Genomic DNA, 16,043 nt, shown 5'->3' on the forward strand with positions numbered 1-16,043 from the left:
AGGAACAACCTTCGAATGCCCGTCCTGACGCTCAGGAGAACAGCCTCTGCATTTATAGGACAAATACCCAGCTCTGGCACACAAGTCAGGGCCGGGCCCTGCGACGAGGCGCTGTGTGAGCACCTGTTCAGCCACCTGAACAGGATCGCATTTGGGGTAGAGATTGTTACGTTTTCACCAAACCCTGTTTCATTCTTTTCCTCTTGGGTGAGCAGCCGGACTACATTTCCCAGGCTCCTTTGCAGTTTGTTGTGGCCACATGACTAAGCTCTGGCCAATAGCATGTGAGTTGAAGTGATGAGCACCCCCCCCATGCCCTGGTCCATAAAGTTCCTCCTTTACCATCCTCCACACTCTCTCTTTCCCCTTCCACAAAATTATTGCAGAGGAGGATAAGGCCCTAGAAAATGGTGAGACACGAGATGAAGGAGCCTGGGCCCCTGAGGGAGCAGAGCCCCAGCCCCGGCCCTCCACCCACTCACTGCAGACTACTGTGAGCACGAAAAAACTTTAACTATTTGGGGGGCTGTTTGTTATACCCGTTAGCCCACCCTGACTGACACAACATTTCTATTACTGTCCAGAGGGTCTTCTCTTCATTTTAAAGGCATATATTTTAGGTTTCCTTTAAAATAGCAAGCTTCTCCACCACCTTCAGCCTGGAAACCCCGAGGCTGGAGAGTATGGGCCACTGGTCCTGTGCCCGCTGCCCCCCTGAAATCAGGATCCTGGTTACCACCCCTGTGGGCTTTACCCCCTGCCCTCAGGCCCTTCCACCCTACTCTTGCTCATATCATTATATCTGTAGGCTGTGGTCTTCTTGTTCCATCCGTGGACTCCCGTTATTTTGGCCATTGTCTGGGGTCCAAAGACTAGGGTTCGGGGCCTGCCGTATCTCATTTTCCCCCTGACAAATGACTCTTTGAAGGCAGGGCCTGGAGGCTTCGCTGCTGAATCTCCTCGCGCCTGCAGCGAAGACGAGCACGCAGCGGGTGCTTCTGAAATGCTGTGGCCTTTGCAAGTCCACAGTGTGGAAGGCCTGAGAGCTCGTTCCCGGAAACCCATTTTCCTGGAGCACCTGGACTCCAGAGGGGTTGGCTGGACTCCGCCTATGGCTCATTTCCTAAATGCACTAAGCAAGGCTTCAGGAAGGTGGAGGCCAGGAATCTGGGCCCATTTCCCAAGCACAAAGTACACCCCAGCCCCCACCCTTGGCCCCTGCATACTGGGAGACAGAGAGACAGGTCAGGGCCTGTCACATCCCCACTGTGGGCAACCCTTTCCTCCCCGTTCCTCAGAGGGACGACTGGCCTCACCTTCTCAATACTTCAATGGGCCTCCAAACCACCGAAGAAGCCCTTGGTTGTCTTTCTTAGAAATAACAACAGCATTAACTCAACTTGCTGTGTACGCACCAGGTCCCAGGCTAAGCCAGTGACATTCTAGACCACCCTGATCCCTCACTCCCAGGGACAGGACAGATGCCACACTGTCTCCACTTTACAGGTAAGGAAGTTGAGGTTCCGTGAGCCTCTGTCCCAGCAGCCCCAGGACCAGCAGTGACAGCAGCGTCAGGGGGCTGGCCAGGCAGGTGTGTTGTGGTGGCCAGGGCTGCCCGGGCAGGGGAGAGAAGCTGCTGGAAAGAGACGAGGAAGGTGACCCCTCCCTCAACGGGACCCCGGGGCAGCTCCCACGCTCACCTGGCGCTCTGCTGCCCCAGTGGCCCTACCCTCCTTTGCCCCTTTCCATGGGTCCTCGTCCTCTGCCCGCGCCACCAGCCAGTCGGACCCCACCCTGGGGCTCGTCCCCCTCTCCTTCTCTGGCTCCCGCCCTTGGAAGTGTCTGCCGTGGGCTTGGCTGTTCGGTTTCTCGTGAGCAGACCCAGCAAGCGCTGCTTCTGCGAGGTTGTGTGCTCACTTTGCAAAACAGCAGAAATTTATAGCCCAAGTAATTGATCACGGTGCTGCTGCGTCCCCTCCATCTCTCTCGGGCTCCTAATTCCCTTCTCCCGCTCTCCTTTCTCTTTTTTCTCAGCGCGCCATCTGTGGTGTCAGAGAAAAGGAAGCCAAGGGGGGGGGGGGATTCTAGTCCCAGTTCTGCCAATTATGAGTCACATGAACCTCAGTTTCCCCATCCGCAAAACAGAGATGCTAATAGTACCCGTTCACAAGTGCGCTGGGCCCCGTGGATGTTAGGGCCTTGATTTCCGGTATGGTATGACCTCACTCCCCAGAGCAATCGTGGGAAGTGGGGGGTGCACTGGGGCCCCCCTCTCCCAATGGGGATGCTGGGGCCCAGAGAGCTTGGGGCATTCACTCAGGCTCACAGTGCTGCTAAACGGGGAGCCCTGAGCCTTGAACTTGAGTGACTGTGACCCAAAGCCCAAACCATGAGGCTACACTGCGTCCCCTCCCCACAGGCCAGTCAGAGCAGAGGTGATCCTGGCCAGGCCCCCTGACCCCTGCGTCACTGCAGCCTGGAGACTAACTATGGGGAAGGAAAGGAGACCCCTGGAGCAAGGGAAGTGCTCTGCAAAGTGCAGGGTGCATGACAGGGAAGAAAGCTCACAGTCCCTCTGTAATGCTGGCCACTCTCCTGGATCAAGGCCCTCGACTGTCTGGGCGACTCTGGGACCTAAGAGCTTGCCTGGCCCTCAGATTCCTTCTCTCCTTCCAGAAACCCCACGTGAACAGGGGCCTCCTGCTGGCTGGCCTACACTTGCCAGTTTCCTGGTGCCTCCAGGGAGGTCCACAGAACCTTCCAGAACGACCCACACATAGACCCTGCAGAGCACTTCACTTGCCCTTCAAGTGACAGATGAGGCACCCGGGCCTGGGAGAGGTGGCCCAGGTACCCCCCACCCCCTGCCTGAGCCCTGCAGGCCTGGCTGGAAAGCCCCCTCCTGACTCCCGTTCCAGTGCTCTCTGGCTGGCAGCCATTCCTGCCCCCTTCTGTTCAGTTGGGGGGGGAGTATTTCCAGGGTGCGGGAGTTTGTCTTTTCCCTTCCACTGCTCTCTCTTTCCCCATCTCAGGCTAGCTTTGCCTCTGCCTCTCTCTGCTAGCCCCCAGCCTACAGGTAAGGACTTGCTTTCCTCCCGTGCAAAGCCACAGGCCAAGTGCAGAGCCTCTCGGGCTCCCTCAGCCTCGGAGGGCGCCTCTGCGAGCAGCACCCGGCCTCCTCCCTTCCCCATCGCAGCCCCCGGGGTCCGCAGCTGGGGGGCGGCCGGTATGTGTTGTTCCCCCATTTCTGGAAGGACAGGAGGCTCCAGCCCCTGCGGCTTCCTGCTCCCGCCCGGCTGGCGGAGATGAGAGCCGGCTGCAGAGCTGGGAGTCAGGCAGCAGCACACAGAACAAACAGAATTTTTTTTTGCAACTAGAGGGGGAAGCACAGAGCTAAAAATAAAACGAAAAGATCAGTATCTGTCAGTCTGACAGCTGATTGGCTGCTCGGAGATGCATATAATTACCAGCAACTGGCGCTGGGTAGGCAAAGCCCGGAGAAACTGCTGAGATGAGGTTAGGATTTAACCTTTACATTCTGGAACCACCGGAAGCCGAGGGGAGGACGACGGGCGTCGGTGCTAATGAGGCTGGGGGTGGGCGGGGGGCGGGGGGGCCGCCGAGTCCGAGGGAGGTCCCGGGGGCTCCTCCGGGAAGGCCCCCGGAGCCCTCCGCCCTGACTGCCTCCTCCATCAGACTGGGAGTGCATCTGATTGGGCGGCCTGGAGGCAGTGGTCCTTCTCCCCGCCCAGCTGGGGGTGGTGTCTTTTGGGAAGCCCGGGTCTCACCCCGGACTGAGTGAGGGGGCTGTCTAGGGCCCTGGACTGGCCTCCTGTGGAGGCCCACCCCATCCCCACCCACATTCCTCGGCCTTTCCCTGCTGGGTGTTGGTTTCTGCCACCCATGCGGGGCTCCCTCCATCGTCACCCAGTCACCTGCTCCTCGCTGTTTCCTGCCCTACCTGGGGAGGGCATCTGAGCGCCTCCAGCTTGTCCTAGATCCCCAGAGAGAGACGAAGACGGCAGGACTGGAGGGATGCCTCAGTTTCTTCACCAGTAAAATGGGGGTGATGTTAGCAGGCCCACTGACCACGCTGCAGACCTGTGGGTGCGGGGCCCCGGCTTACATCTTGATTCTTGCCTGAGGTGGGAGTCTGGAGGTGTAGACTCTAATCCCAGCCGGGGTTGGTCCCTTTCTCTCTTAGGACTGGTCTCCCCATCTGTGAATTGAGAGTAAGAGCTCTCCTCCTCTGACCTCCCAAGGGGGCGCGGCGCTCCAAGTGGGATGGTGGAGGTGAGTGGGGAGGTAATGGTGGAGGTGAGGGTAGGAGAGAACTTCTTTCTGTTCCAGGAACCCACCACTTTCTCCCTCCTGGGCCTCTGCCTGGAACTCCCTTCCTTCCTCTTCAACCCTTCCCTTCCGTGCCTTTCCTCTGGGAAGCCCTCCCTGACACCCCAGCTGGTCCTCTTGTGCCGTGCTGGGCGGTCTCACCTTCTGCTCAGGGCCCCTCGGGATAGGAGACATGCAGGTCCCCGATGTGGGGCCTACCCTGTGGCCCTGGCAGCCACCTTGGGCCACACTGCCCAGGCTTAGGGCAATCAGTGGCCTCGGTCGGTGGGGGGCCATCTTTCCCATGTCTCAGCAGGCCCCCAGTGCCTGGGGAACCCCTGGCCCAGCCCTCTGAGCACAGACATGTTGAGGTGACACCCCGGGGACGCTGCCTCTGTGCAGGAGGGAGGGGAGGGAGAATGCCACCTTAATGTCAGGGCCCTGGCCCTTGCTGCCCCCTCCTCAGAAAGTTCCAGAGTTTGCCTGCCCAGCACTGGTCCTTTTCCCATGCTCCGTGCGGCTGGTGGTGGAGGTGCCTGGGTGCCAGGACCTGGCCAGCCCAGACTCACCAACAGGAGACCCTGTCCAGAGCTCCTTAACCGCGGTGGGATGCAGAGGGCAGGTGGGGGAGGGCAGAAGAAGGAGATCGGCGTGGTTTGCACTCATACTTCCCAGCCTGGCTCTGGCTGTGCATCTGAAACACTACAAGGCATTATCTCACGGAGCCCCCACTCGGACTCCTTGAAGGCAGGACTGTTGTTGTTTACATTTTGCAGAGGAGGAAACTGAGGTTCCTGGAGCAGTTAGGCAACGTGGCCAGTGAGGGCAGAGCCTGCATCCATGGCCCGGCCCAGCAGCCCCTGACTCTCCAAGAGCGAGAGGGAGGCGCGGCCCAATGGGGTGTTGCGAGAGCAGCTGTTGTCCGAGCTTCTGGACAGATGCCTCGGCACAGAGAGTCCAAGGCTGCTATTTGTGGGTGGTGTGCCTAGGAATTCCCTTTTGGTGTCTCTGGGAGAGATCAGGAGGATTTAAACTGCTTTCCAATGATTTGGGATGTCAGAGTGGTGTTTCTTTTGAACGGCCCCGCGGTGATGAGACTGGGCCCCGAGGCTGCCCGGTTTTATTCAGGTTACAGGGATCCTAGCAGCAACCCCAGTGACCGGAGCAGCTTTCACCAACTGAGTGCTTGGCGCGTGCTCGATGGACATATGTTGCCGGGACCCCAGCACCCACAAGATGTAGCAGGACAACAAAGCTTTGCTGGACTCATTTCAGATGAAGAGACTGAAGGTCAGGGAGGTCCCACAGCTTGCCATGAGGGACCCCCAGGTTTCTGTGGCTTGCAAGCCCGGATTCTCATCACCACCTCACCCAGCTCTTTGAGAGACCCTGTCTGAGCCTTGCTTCAGGAAAGCTACAGAGCCCCAGTCCTCCCACCCCTGCAGTCCGTCAACTGTTCTCAGGTCTCGTACTGAAACCCGGGAGCCCTCTGCACTGAATCTGCCCCTTCCCCACCTTTTCCTTGCTTACTAAGGAATCAGATGGAAGTTGGCCGGAGTTAGCTCAGTCTTGGGGAATTGGCACTCCAGAGTTGATGGTTTTTCTGTGTGACCTGATTCAAACCTTCCTTCTTTGTCCTATTGGTTCCCAGAGAAATCTTTGAAGTGGATACAGCTTTACTGTGTGATTATTGGCCGGGTTAATTCATATGTGCAGTTGGTCTCTGTTGCTTATCTCTGCGATGGGGCCCCTGGTTCTAGGGGGTTTAAGCAAGCCTCTCAGAGAGGCCAGCGAGATGCTGATATTTCAGAGCTTGACTCTACCGCTGCGTGGCCTTGGGAACGTCATCTGACCTGTCTGAGCCTTGGCTTCCTCATCTGTAAAATGGGTACATGCATGTATCTTCATGCCTAGCTGTAGGTGGGGAGAAAGAGGTCATGTTTTTTCTTTTAAAAAGTAACATTTTCAGGGCACCTGGGTGGCTCTATTGGTTAAGCGTTGAACTCTTGATTTCGGCTCAGGTCATGATCTCGGGGTTGTGAGATCGAGCCCCACGTCAGGCTCTGCACTGGGCATGGAGCCTGCTTAAGATTCTCTCCCTCTCCCTCTGCCCCTCCCGACCCCCCAAATTTCCACAAATAACGTAAGATTTTTATCCGTATACTTTAAGAAATGTTGGTTAAAAAAATATCTCTCCGAACACGTCTGAGCCCCTGCTGTGTGGCCAGCATCGCACGGGGCCCTTGGAAGACGATGGCGATATCCCACTCGAGGGTGTGTCCTGCACGCTAGGCTCGAGCCAAGAAACTCTTCACCTGCTCAGGCCACCCTACACCAACCCCATGAGACGTGAGTGACCGGGATGGCCTTTTCCTGGGTGAGGAGAAGGAGGCCAGAGAGGGGAAGTGACTTGCTGAAGACCTATCCGCTGGGGGAAACTGAGAGGTCAGGCTCTGGATGTGGGCCCTTTACTCTCCACGAACAGAACGGAGCCCCGCTTCCAACAGGGGCTCAGCTTGGTGGGGGAGACGCACCCTGGGGACTTGAGTGCTGACTGTAGGGCACCAGGCTTTTAGGGCATAAAGATGAACCAGAGGTGGTCCCTGCCTTGGAGGGGACTACATCTCCTAGGACAGACCGATGGAAACACCTGGCGGACCAGGGGGCTCGCCTGCCTGTGTAACTGATCCGTCCCGGAAAGAGCCACTGGGAAAACTCCCATAGGACCATAAACTCCCCTCCTTGGTGCATCAACATCAGAGTTCTAGGCCCTTTGCTGCGGCTGAGATGGATGGTGCATTTTTTTATATCTCAAACCAGATGCCTCTTGCGTTCTATTTGAAGCCCAGTTTGCTCGGCCTTCACTGAGCTGTTCTAGGCTGTGGTCTTGAACTAAGAGTTCCATCTCCTGTTACTCAGACATGTGAGAATCGTTTTTAAGCAATCACCGAGCCCCTCCCCCTTCTAATCCTGTGCCCAAAGTCCCAAATGGAAGGACACCTTTCGGTGGCCCTGAGCTCTGGGGTCACCACTGCCACCAAGGCATCTTCAGATGGGGGAGGCGTGTCTTGGCAAGATTGCCAGCCCTCTGCATCCACCAGACTTCAGAGCCCCGGTCTTCAACCTCTGAGCCCTTCTGGCCAGTACCTGCAAGGCCTCACACCTCCTGTGGGTGTGGGGTGGCGGTGGGAGGGGTGGAGGGATGCAGGGCAAGGATCGACCTAGAAGGAGCAGGAGGGCCACCAGCCCAGACCCACAGGCCGAAGATGGGGAAGGAAGGTGCCGGGTGGAGTGGGAGCCACTCCGAGAGGCCTGTGCCCTGTCTTGCAGCTTTCTACAAGAAATTCAAGTTCCTCGGTGGCTGATTTCCACCATGCTCCCATGAAAACCTGCAGACAAGAGCCCGCACGTCATCCTCAAGGACAGGTTTCGCTGAGAATGTGGCCCAAAGGGCATCCATCAAGGACCTGGATGTGCTCTCTGTTGGCCCCCCCCATCCTTTGCTTCCCAGGGCAGCGTGTGGGGGCCCAGGACTGCCACCCATGGGGGCTGTCTCTGCACCCCAGCACCAGCAAGGCTGGGAGGGGGCAGGGAGTCCCCCTCCCCCGCTTCGTTTTAAGGAAAATATGGGAAAGCAGGTGCTGCCGCTGGGAAAAAATAGAGACACATGCCCTCCCTTCAGTAACTGTAAGTTCTAAAGGAATTCCTCTCGACACTCCCTCCAGAAAAGTCCCTCCTGCTGCTGTTTGCCCCAAGGCCCATGTCTGTCCAACAAGCAAACTGGGTTTGTGAAGTAATACAAGCTCTCAGGTTTTCCATTAATCGAGGGCAACAAGGATACCTGTTCGAATCCCATCATCCCCGGAGTCTGAAGAGGGCAGTGGTTTGATAGAATCCCACCCAAAGCAAAGCGACGGGATGGTGTGTGTAGCTCGTGGTGGCCTGGCCGGCAGTAAAGACGCAGTGACCATGGGAAATTGTAAGAGGCTGTAAACAGCATGGAGCCCCCTCCCCCGCCCCGTAGGTGGCTTTTGAGGGGCCCCCCAGGGAACCCAGTTTGGGAACCGTGGGGCTAAGCCAGCTGGGATGGAGGTGTAACTCTTTGACAGCCCCGCAGCCACTCCCGCCGCGTCCCCATTGAGGGAGTCTTCCTGCAGCAGGGGGCTCTGGAGAGCTCTGTGGCTGTCGTGACTGCCGTTTTCTTTGGCTGTGTGACCTTGGGTAGATGGCTTCCCCTCTCTGAGTTTCTGGGTCTCACTGCCTCCCTCCTGGGTTGTGAGTGCTCTGTAAAGCCTGGGTGTCCTGACTGTTGTCATCACCTCTCATCAGGTCCCCTGACTTCCCACAGCCTCCTGCCCTGACCATGTCACCGGATGTCTGTGATGTAAAGGGGGTGCCAAGGGGTAGAATGCACCTGGAACCTCTCTGTGAAGCCGTCTGTGATGAGATAGAGAGCCTGAAAGGGGAGGGAGGAGCCCAGTAGCGGGCGGGCTGGGGACACCTGGAGATGGTAGTTCTGGGGTGTGTCTGAGCGCTCCCCAACTTTAATGTGCCCGAGATCACCTGGGGATCTTGTCCGAATGCAGCAGGCCTGGGCAGGGGCTCCCAGGTGAGGCAGCTGCTGGCGCCGCACTCTGGCCCGAGGACGAGGCCGGGCCACCGGCGTCCGGGAGGGATGGCTCCAGAAAGGCCTGAGAGCCCCAGAACATCCATGCCGGGAAAGACGACGGAACAGGAGGGCAAAATTATGTCTTCAACAAAAGAAAAGCCCTCTGCCTCCTCGCATGTAGAAAGATCTCTGTTCCCACCCCCACGCAGCCCCAGGGGCCCGAAAGAATGCGGTATTCTCAGCAAAGCTTCCTTCTCCGAAGGGGGTGGATTCGCTCTTAAAAAGTTGCCTGTAAAATGAGTTTTTCTATACCAAATGCTATTTTCCAGCGGTTCGTGTTTTAAGACCAGGGTAGCATTCCCACTGAGAGATCTCCAACTCTGAGGCATTGGCTTTGAGGATTCGGCCCTCGCCAACTCAAGGGCTGGGGGGGCGCAGCAGGGCCCACGTTCTAGGGGGCTATGGAACCCAGGAGAGCTGGAGCTGCAGGGTTTGGGAACCACAGTCTGAATCCTAGATGGTCCCCTAATGGTCTGAGGTCCATGGCCAGACACTGGCCAGGAGCCCTGACCAATACCACCCAGTGTGAGACTGGCGGGACGGGAGGGACCCAGGGCAAACCAGCCCCTCAACTGGAAGAGGGGCCCAGACAGGCCGTCTGTCATGGCAGGCTGGCCACCATGCCTTTGTATAGAATACAATAGGCCACACGCTGCATGTCGGGCTGGGGGTGTTTTTGTTTTTACACTGGGCACCATCTTTTAATGTACTCAGGGAACTTGCTTTCATGACAGTTTGGCTGTTTCCAAAGAGTGCTCAGAAGTTCTGAGGCCAGAGTTCCACAAAGACTCCCGAGAAATGCAGGGTTAGGAGAAGGCTAGGTCTCCTTGCCCAGAGGGCTCTGCTGGCCTATGCAGAGGGGTCTGCCGGAATCTCGAATAAGAGACTCAGGTCACGGTCTGCCCACATTGGACAGACTGTGCTTTTCCGGAGCCTTGTCTGGGATCAGTACACCACCGAGCACACTTCGGGAACCAAGTCAATGAAAGGCCCTCAAAACTAAAAAGTCTCCCCATTCCTGTATTAGTTACCTACAACTGCATAACAGATCACCCCAAACTTAGTGACTGAAAACCACAAGCATTTATTCTCGAAGTTTCTGTGGGTAAGGAATTGAGAAGTGGGGTAGCCTGATGATTCCAGTTCGTGGTCGCTTTTGAGACTGCAGCCAAGGTGTTGTTGGGGGCTGCGTCATCTGATGGCTTGACCGGAGCTGGGCAATGGACCCCTAAGATGGCTCCCTCACAGGGCTGGCAAGAGGGAGAGCTCACTTCCTTGCCACAGGGGCTTCCCCGTAGGGTTGCTTGACAGTCTTTACAGCATGGTGGCTGGCTCCCCCCAGGGTGCGAGCAAGACAGAAGCCACGGCGCCTTTTATGACCTAACCTTGGGTCGTTTCAGCAGCATGCAGTTGGTCACACGGGGCAGCCCTATTTGCCGTGGGAGGGGCCTACAGAGGTGTGAACAGCGGGAGGTAGGAATCGTCTGGAGACCATCTCGAAGGCCGACCGCCCAGTCACCATCACTTAAATACAAGAAGGCCAGGAAGCATGTCTCGTTCACACACTTGGGGTCTTACCATTGAGGGCCAGTTAGGAACTCTGACAATAAACCTTCTAACCTGTGATCTGTGGGGGAGAAGAGCCCAGCAAGCAACCAACACAACAGCAGCAACCGTATGAATCCACCCCATTTGTCGAGTGCTCTCATGGGCATCACGGCGCTGAGCAGTCCCTGTCCCCACGCAGCGGCTTCCACCAGTAACTCCAGGTTAGGCCACTCCTTTCTAGGACGCGCCTCAAATGAGATGATTTTGTGACGAGGGCTAGAGCAGCACAAGCCGCTCGGCCTTCTGGAAGTTCAGAGACAGAATCGGTGACCGGGGTGAACCCGTGGGAGAAGAGTGGAGCATAAACTTGGGATGGATAAACAGATAATAAATAAAGGAGATAAAATATTGATTTCACAGATATGAACAAGATGCAGGATCCGGGCAAGCCGAGGAATCTTGGGTTTACCGGAGCCTCACTGCTGGGAGAAGCAGTCCCATCTCCAGGCTGGGAGGCAGGGAGGCTGAGCGGTGAGGAGCGGGTACCCGGGCGCCCGAGACGCCTGTATCCCCAGGCCTGCCCGTTTGCTGTTAGCTGTGCGACCCCAGGCGAGTGACTTCATGGTCCTCAGTTTCCCCTGTGCAAAACGGGGTGATGCTGGTGAACCCTCGGGTTGTGTTGATTCCGAGAGACGATCCCTGGCCCAGCATCAGGGCTCTGAATGCTTTATCCTGACAAAGCTGGTGGCACCCCAGGTTCAAGGAACAATTACAGAAGTATCACTGCCTGGAAGGAGGCTTGCTGTGTGACCAAGAGGGGACCTGGAGCCCCAAACCAGACATTAGCTATTGTTTGGGCGACCCCAGAGGGCTGGAAGGAACTCAGCCTCTCCTCCTGCTTGGGACGTGTGCAGGCATGGAGCCCGCCCAGCCCCTTCCTGTCCTGTCGGGGCATGATTTTAACAGAGGATGTGTGTTTCCCCCCCAGAAGTCTCAGCCCACTGGGCAAGCCATGGGGAGTTCTGGCTAAATGTGCTGTCCCAGCAAATAGACCAGGCACGGACTCTCAAGAAATGAAAAGCGGGCACCTGTTCCTGACCCTTCCGCCCAGGCCTGGGCTGATGGAGGGGGTCTGAGTGGCAGGTGCCAACAGCAGGTCTTTGGGTCAGGCTGCCCTGGGAGCACTTTGGCTCCATCCCTTGGGGCTCTGTGACCCTGGGCAAGTGCCTTAGCCTCTCTGGGCTTTAGTTTCTCCATCCCTGAAGTCCGGAGATGGACTCCCCTGCTGGCCCTCGGTCCATTCTGAAGAGTCTGGGGCTGGCCAGGAAAGAGTCCACATGGGTGTGCATGGGCTAAGTCCAAGGACCCCCCCCCTTCCAATCAGGGCAACTCCATTTCATCTCCTTGGTATGTCGGTGTTCTGAGTAATACTTCATGAAAAAGAAGAAGAAGGAGGAGGAGGAGAAGGAGGAGAAGAAAAAGAAGAAAACATGTCCACAGTGACAACAATACAGTCTAGAAGTTTCCTACCAGCTTACTCTGTCCTCTGGCTCATTCCTTCAAGTTCTGTGGGAACAGAGACTCTTCCACGAGCCGGGTTTCGTGACTGCCCATTTCCAAATGGTTCTCGGTTTCCTGGGTTTGGGGGTCTCCTCTGTGGGTGCCGTGGGCAGCGGGTCTCCTCCCCGGACACATGCTGTGGGCATGACTGTCCCCCCCACAGGCCCTGTGCCTGGGGAGTACCCGATGGCCCGCCCAACTCTGCCACACCTGCTTCCCGCGGAAGCTGCCTCCGGGTCTTTCCTTCACCTGGGAAGTGAGGAGGCCGTGGACCTGGATGATCTCTCAGCCCCTCTTAACTTCAACACTCCAATCCCTGCATTAATAGAGCTCCAGCTGTCTGCAGAGTGGTGTCCGGGGCATGGAAGGGGCCAACGACCATCCTGGTAGAAGGAGCCAAGCGGAGCCTGAGGCGGGCCTGGGGACGGCATGGCTCCTAGTGGCCACCCAGGCCCCAGGAGAATCCAGTGCCAGGCCCGGCTGCCAGGCTGCCATTTGAAATGTCTCCTGTTGGTGGCACTTCGGCGTGGTTCAGGTGTTCTGGTCTTAGAGTATATTTGGTTTGTACTTGAAAACATGCTAGCTCCCTCTCTCTGTGAAGGTTCTTTTTTCACTCGAGGGAATCACAGGGCCTTGAGCTGGATCTGACTGTGTCATTCCCCAGGCAGAACCCATCCCTGGCCCCTCACCGCCTTCCGAAGATGGTCTAAGGCTGGGATGGCCCAAAACCTTCCGGAGCCTGGGACAGGCCAAGCCTTCCCATCTGAGGGTTCTCCACTCTTTACCCTCTCTCCTTCAGACACGCAGACTGGAACGTGCTGACCTCTCCCTCCCTCTTCTCTTGAGAGCCTCATGCTTGCTGCATCCTCTGTCTAGAACATTCCCTCTCCTTATGGCTCCTGAAATATCACTTCCTCCAGGAAGCCCTCCCTGCCTAACTGAGCCACTTTATTTATTTAGTTCATGCTCACCCTGTACTTCTTTGCAGCACTCATCATTGTAATGATCTAAAAAACTCCTCTTTATTTGACACCCCTCTCCCCCGAACGTGGGCTCCGTGAGGACCTCACTCTCTGATTACCGAGGTCCAGTGCCCAAGGGGAGCTCTGGAAACATCTGCTGAGTGAATCCATGACTGGAGACAGCCTGTTGATGAAGGTTGGTAACCCGGTGCCAGCCAGGGCTGCCAGCCGTTCACCTGCCCAGCCCACTCCGAGCCCGGGCACGCCGGTGACCACCCCGCTCCGCGCTCCCGCCCCAAGCCTCCGCCTGGAAGGACGGAAGGGGTTAAGTGTTTCTGGCGGCCTCGTGCTGTGTCTGCGGCAGTTCCCTCTTCCGGGGCTGCAGCAACCGAGGTTGGCGAGGAATGTTTGCAATGCAGAGCTAGGAGGGAGGGCGGGCTGGTGGAAGCCGAGGCCTGTGGAGGCCGGTTGGGCCAGGCTCCCCAGTTGAGCAATCGCCCGGGCCCCGGCCGGTTCCTGTAACTCCTGCCCCTCCCGCCTTTTCCCGCCTTGCCGGCTTCCTCCACCCGCCTGCCCGGCAGTGGGGGCGGCGCGTCCTCAGGAGCGGGCAGAGGGAGGCGGAGGGCTGGAGGCCCCGAGCGCTTGGAGGCCAGAGGCGAAAGGGAGGGGCTTCCAAGGAGAGAGAGAGAGGAGTACCGTCCGCTCAGCCACCTTGGCCCAGAGAGGGTAGGGCCTTTGCCCAAGGTCACACAGGGAGGCCCCACTGAATTGGACCACACCCCGGATTCAGCCTTTTTTGTTCCCACGGCACCAGGCCACAGCTCCACAGGGCATGGAGGTCACCGAGCCTCTCAGATGGGACGCTGTCTCCACTGAAGGCGAAGACCTTCACCCCTCGCCCCCCACCCCGGGCTGGCTCTTCACGCGAGCCCTCGGGGCTCAGAGAGGAAGGTGGCTTTCACTGGGCTGGGCGCGCCCCCCACCCCCGTCACCTCCCTAGGATTGCCCACTCCTTAGCCAGTCCTGGGGACACTGGTCACCTCCCTCCTCACCTCCGGGAGTGTGGAATGAATGGATGGAGGGCACACAGGAGCTGGTTCTCCAAAGCCCCCTTTCCTTCCTCATTCCCATCACCTTGGAGGAACGCCCTTCACGGTACCGCCCCGGCGCTAAGCGAATTTCTTTTTCCACAAGCACACACCTTCTCTGGGAGATGCAGCATTCCCCGGCACCCCAGAATGGGCTCTGTCCACGGACAGTATTTACAAGGGACGTCTGGGGAGGCAGCCGCTGCAGTCATTCAGACCAGATTTGAATCCCAGCTCCACCTCCTTCCAACTTCGTGGCCGTGGCACATTGAACCGAGCCTCAGTTTCCCTCTCTGTAAAGTGTAATGAAGGCGGGGAGGGGGGAAGGGGGAGCAGCAGCTGCTAGGCTCTGGGCCACCCGCCTTTCCTGGTCCCACAGACATTCGATCCATTTGGGGCTTGCTCGGTCTGTGCCCCCACCCCTGCTCCAGGCCCTGGGCTTTGCCTAAGCTGTCGGAGGATGATGGGCTCGGCAGCCCTCCGAGCTGCTGCCTTGGCCACATCTGGGGGAAACAGCAGCGGTACTGGGACTCCACGTGTCTGGAGGGCGGGGCAGGGATCCCTGTGAGCGAGACATTCCTAGGAGAGTCAAACACCTTTTTACAGGTAAGGAGGCTCAAGGGAGGGGAGACTCGCCGCCAGGCCATGCAGATGTAGAGAGGGATTTTAACCTGGAAAACCACACCAGTAACACCAAGGACCCTGCTACACTCGGTTCTGACATCATTTATGGATTCCTTACTGCATGCCAGGCAATGGCTGACCTACTTTAATCCAACAACATGCCTAAAAGGGAGGTAGATTGAGCCTCGTTTTTTTTCCCCCCAGGAAACAGAGAGGTTGATGCACTTGCCCGGGGTCACACAGCTTGGAAGGAGTGGAGGCTGACTTTGAATTCAGGCCCCCTGCCTCCAGAGCCTGTGCTCTTGGCCAATCTTCACACCTGGCTTGGGATCCTGGCCCTGCAGAGAGGGCTAGGCCACTGTGGCTGAGCTGCTCAAGCCCCAGAGTCACAAAGTGAGGGAAGAATCTTCAGCACCCACTGGGGGCGGGCAGGCGCTGTGCTGAAGGATCACTGCCACCGGGTGAGGGGAGCTCAGAGGGGCCAAGCCTCTTGCTCTGGGGCACACAGCCAGCCGAGCCAGGCCCCATGCCCCGGCTGATGGTGGCTCCGCGTCCCTCCCTGCTCCCTGTCCGTGGTCCACCAAGGCCACGGCCGGCAAGGACCCCCACAGCCGGCTGCGCGCCAGCGGACAGATGGACAGACGACGGCCGCCCCCTTCCAGGGCCTGCGGGCTGCGCGGCTTCGCCACCTCCTCGCGAGCAGGTTTCCTTTAAGAAACCAGAAGATTGATTTCCTGGCAGGCTCTGCGCCGAGGAGCCCGTCCAAATGGTTTGCATGTCTGCATTTTTTACTGCTCCGTTTAATATGTATGCAAATGCCGGCCGGCTGCGCCCGCCGCGGCCGCACAGTCACACGCGGCGCCCCATTAAAGCGGCCGTCCGGGCGCGCGCCTCCTTCCAGGCGACGGGCTCGGGCCCTGATAGATGGGGTGCGGGGACGGAGACAAATGACGGGCTTTGTAATTTCTTTTTCTCTTTTCGGGGGGCGGGGGGAGCGGCTCCGACTGGAAACAGCAAGAGGAGATTTAAATATATGCAAAATTGTTTGGGGGTTGGGGGGGTAGAAACCTGAACGCGGGAGAAAATTCAGTGTTTCCTCCATGGGAGTCGGGCTGGAGGCTGGAGGGGGAGCCGGAGCCCCCACAGTCACCTTCTGGCGGAGAGAGCCGGCTCTGCTTCTGATAAGCACAGTCCTACGGGAAGCGCTGCTTCAGCCGCAGTGAAAAGGAAAATGCTGATTATTTTCAGCCTGTTTTCGCGGGG

The 16,043-nt window shown here is 57.9% G+C and overlaps 1 long non-coding RNA gene across 2 annotated transcripts in view; it reads left to right on the forward strand.

The window, feature by feature from the left end:
• Positions 1 to 3,193: 3,193 nt before the first annotated feature.
• Positions 3,194 to 16,043, forward strand: part of LOC117803036 — an 18,173-nt gene continuing 5,323 nt past the window's right edge. Inside the window, exons 1-2 of one of the 2 annotated variants that reach the window (XR_004626606.1) lie at positions 3,194 to 14,762; positions 14,985 to 15,549. This is a non-coding gene — a long non-coding RNA (uncharacterized LOC117803036). Of the gene's footprint in view, positions 15,550 to 16,043 lie in introns of both variants that reach the window. The other variant, XR_004626607.1, reaches the window with a different exon arrangement.

This window comes from Ailuropoda melanoleuca, chromosome 7 (assembly GCF_002007445.2).
Source record: "Ailuropoda melanoleuca isolate Jingjing chromosome 7, ASM200744v2, whole genome shotgun sequence".
Taxonomy (NCBI): domain Eukaryota; kingdom Metazoa; phylum Chordata; class Mammalia; order Carnivora; family Ursidae; genus Ailuropoda; species Ailuropoda melanoleuca.